This window comes from Panthera onca, chromosome A3 (assembly GCF_046562875.1).
Source record: "Panthera onca isolate mPanOnc1 chromosome A3, mPanOnc1 haplotype 2, whole genome shotgun sequence".
NCBI lineage: Eukaryota > Metazoa > Chordata > Mammalia > Carnivora > Felidae > Panthera > Panthera onca.
In genome coordinates, this window is record NC_138341.1 from 107,239,103 (window position 1) to 107,243,617 (window position 4,515).

Below are 4,515 nucleotides of genomic sequence, written 5' to 3' on the forward strand. Positions count from 1 at the left end.
TCACAGTTTGTTCCAGAAAACTGAAGTCCCTTCCTTGTAATTCTGTTCATTCTCCTTTTAAGATGAGTTATCATGCAACCATTTAAGGGCCCTCTGTTTTTCTCTTAATAATGAATTATTTTCTCTATTAGCTATGGCTTTCTTATATAAATAAGTTACTGCTTTCCAAACCTTAAAGTATATATGAATCACTGGGTATCTTCTGTGCATGTGTGTTTAATAATATTTTGAGAGAGAGAGAGAGAGAGAGAGAGAGAATGAGAATATAAATGTTCATGACCAGGGGAGGGGCAGAGAGAAGGGGAGAGAGAGAATCCTAAGCAGGCTCCACACTCAGCACAGAGCCCAATGCAGGGCTTGATCTCACAACTGTGAGATTCTGACCTGAGCCAAAATCAAGAGTCAGACACTTAACTGACTGAGCCACCTAGACACCCCAAAACGGGGATCTTGTTGAAGTACTACAGTTTATGATTCAATAGGTTTAAAGTGTGGCCTGAGAATCTGCATTTCTTACGTGCATTTCTTAGGTGTAGTCAATAGTCCACAATCCACACATTGAGTAGGAAGGGCCCAAGCCATAAATTTTTATTGTTTTTCTACTATTCCTTGAGATTAGTATATCCAACAAAGAGTCTATTGAATACAGAAACAATTCCCTTTCCATTTCTATTTGCCTCCATCTGCTAGCATAATGATCATCACCAATGTCAGGGAAAATAAGTATTTGTCAGTTGGCTCAGCTAGAAATAGCACAGTATTTAACCATCAGAGCAACCTGGGCAGTTTGTAGGTAGATTTGTGGCAAGTACAGAATTATTTTTACTTATTGCCTCAGTGACAATCATAATTGTGTCAAATGTGCTAACTGTAGTCTCAAAGAAGTGATGTCTTGGGAGGCAGATAAATTGAGTCAAGTAAAAAGATTGAGGTGAAAAGAAATAGCTGCCCTCCTCCTATTAACACTTAGAAATTCTGGATAATGTACCTATACCTGAAAGAAAGAAAAAATGATTTTCCTGTGGTCAGAATGAAGAAGGAACAGGGTAGTAAATAAGAGGTGAGGCTGTGGCAATGCATGTGGGTATTAGAGCAGATTTAGGCCTTTGTGGGTGTAAGGGTTTTTACACCAACTCAGTGACAGAACAAGTGCTCTCTGGAAGACCCAGTGAGGTACTGCCAAGATCTCCCTTCAAAAAAAGCCTACTTCCCAGCTGCAAGGAGTATCATTAGCCAACAGCCTTTATGTGTAAACTCCATCAAGCCTCCCTCAGCTGTATACCATAGGGCAGCCCCAGCCAGTGACCCAGCCAGCCAGTGGTTCAAGGGCCTGGCCATGTCATGCAGTAAAGGAATCTTCTAATGGGTCATCCATGCTCTAGAGTCCCCTGTTGGATTAGCATAGACTTTGTTACTTTTTTAGATCTGTACCAAAGGCAGATGACTCCTTCTCCCAGTCAGTTTCCCCTGTTTGTTTCACAAGGGTTAATGTTTGCACTCCCACCTCCATCTCAGCATTGGCATCCCAGAAGACTCAACTGATACTTGGCCATCAATGCCTGAGAAGTGGGAGGCAAAACCTACTCCCTGAAAGGATCGTCCCCCCTTTAGTCTAGCTGTGGTCACTGCTGACTGAATTACTCAAGCTCCATTACACCCTTGTTCCAACTAGAGGTGTTGGAAGCATACTGAAACAAAATAAATCAGAAACAAAACCAAAATCAATTAAATTTCCCAGATGTCCATGCAGCAAGGGATCTGGAGAATTGAGTTCTACTGACCACTGCAGTCACAAGAGACCGGAAGGTGAAGAAGAGTTGGGCTGACTTTTCAACTACTTTAGTAAGCAAAGCCGAAGAACTGTGGGATTCCTGCAGTACTAGTCTAGAGTCTGACTGTTCTTTGACTTCATAGGAGGAGAGCAGCACCATCAGAAGTAACAGGAACACTGGCAGTAGCTTCATGATTCTACCATCACATTGATGGTGATTTTCAGGCTAGGATGACTTTGTTAGTCTGGGGGCCATTTGTAGAACTCACATCTTCAATTCCTGCAACCTAATTCATTCTATTAAACCCTTCCCTGTACCTTACAATGAATCTGATTGATATGTCAGAGAAATAATAAGAAACATATAAACAAGGCAGGACCATAATACTCCCCTATGAGAAATGGAAACCCAAAGCCAGCACCATATTCATATGTAGGAACATCAAGTCTGAACCTTAGCATCAGAATTCATTCACAGCCAATAAAACTACCCAAGCCCTAACAAAAACAAAAATTATTCTATAGAGATGCCTCCACAACCCATGGCATTTAGAAATTGCACAATAAAAGCAAATTGTGCTGAAGGCAGTAGCACATTAAAAATCCCAAACTACACCAGGAATCGTATTCCCAAAGGGAAAGGCAGGGGATGCAAAAAGCAGAAGAAATAGCACTTCCAAGAATTAGAAAAATTAAGAAAATCTGGAATTTTTTAATAATAAAAAAATCCCAACAAAAAATATGAGGAAAAAAAACCTTAGAATAATATGAAGGAAAAACAGATTCAAAAACTTTCTAAAGAAATTCTAAGGTATAAACAGTTAAATGATAATATTTAAAATTTAAAAAAGTGTGAAATCATGGCTCTCATACAAATATGAAAATGAATATATGCTTAAGAGTTCTTTTAATTCACAAGAGAAACAGATGCTAAAACTACTTCAAAAAAGGGGCATTTGGCTGGCTCAGTTAGTAGACCAAGGGACTCTTGATCTCAGGGTTGTGAGTTTGCGCCCCACATTGGGGGTAGAGTTTACTTAAAATAAAGAAACTCCTTCAAAAAATAACACTAAGAACAGATATATTTATAGATTAGAAATATTAAAATAAATCTGAAAAAGGGGGCAAAGTAGGTGGGTAGGAAGGACAGAAAGAAAACTAAAAGAATTGCCAAAGAAGAGTCCAAAGTGTAATAATGTTCACAGATTAAATATTCATCTGAACAAAAAATTCAGGAGATTCATTAGAAAATAAGTACAATCAGTTGGAGATTTCGGCAAACATACAGGTCATTTATAAAATGTAATCATAAAAATTCATTGGTAATTGAGCAATAAATTGACAGTGTATATCAAAATAAACCTAATAATGTTTTACACATAGGTAAAATATAAAATTTGACCAAAATACATAAAAATACCCTATTGCATACAGTTATACCATATTTATTTTTCCACCATAATCTATAAAATCAATGTATTTCCAAGTAAACTCCCAGACGATGGTCCCAGCCTCCTGCTTCAAAACACACAACTAATTTTGACCAAGAAGACATAAGGGGGGCACCTGATGAAGTCTTTTTAAAATCACTTTATTAATAAAAGAGATGGATACAGATGACATTCCCATACCCATTCCTTCTGTCTTGAATATAGACATGTTGCCTGGATGTGTATCAGCCACCTTACATCCATGAAACAATGTTCTTGATGATAAAAACATAATAGTTCAAGGATGATGGAGAAAAAACTAGAAACAATTTAGATTCTTGATATCTTTGACCAACTACTAATCATAGGCTGCTTAGCTCATAAAATTAAATGACTTTTTATTTAGGTCATGATAAATAAGTATTTCAGTTATTTATAGCCAAATGGATTCAAAGCAGGTATATTACATAACAGAAAACTCACACTATAGAAGGAAAATGAACCATGAAAATATGCACAACTGTCTATTCACTGATTTTTAAATGTATATACAAATAAGGGAAAACTGATCAGTGATTGCCAAGGTTGGGAGTGAACAGAGGGTTTGGCTCATGGAAACTTCCTAGAGTGGTGTAAATGTTCTTTACCTTGACTGTGGTGGTGGTTATGCAACTGAATACATTTGCCAAAACTCATAAAACTGCACATTCAAAAGGGTGAAATTTTACTATACATAAATCATACCTCTGAAGTATACATATACATAAAAATAAGATACTAATTAATATTTATCAGGTGAACAATGAGTGGGAAGACTGACAACCTCAAGAATTACAGAAATTGTGGGGACAGAATGAGCCTTATAATCCACCAGTAGCATTATAACTCATAGAAAACAATTTGAAAATATTGAGGTTAGTTGAATATATGATTACCTATGAGTTAAGAATTTCCCTGCAAGGGTACACAGTCTAGGAAACCTCACACCTGTTCAAAAGAAAGTAAGTACTCAAATATGTTCATTACAATTTTTTAATGTTTATTTATTTTGAGAGAGAGAGAGGGAGAAGGAGAACATGAATGGGGGAGGGGCAGAGAGAGAGAGAGAGAGAGAGAGAGAAAGAATCCCAAGCAGGCTCCATGCTTCAGCGCAGGCCCTGACACAGGGTTCAAACTCATGAACCATGAGTCATGACCTGACCCAAAATCAAGAGTCAACTGAGCCACTGAACCACCCAGGTAGCCCCATTACAATTCTTAATAGTAAATTTTGAAAACAACATAAATGTCCATTTATGTGGAAAAAGACAATAA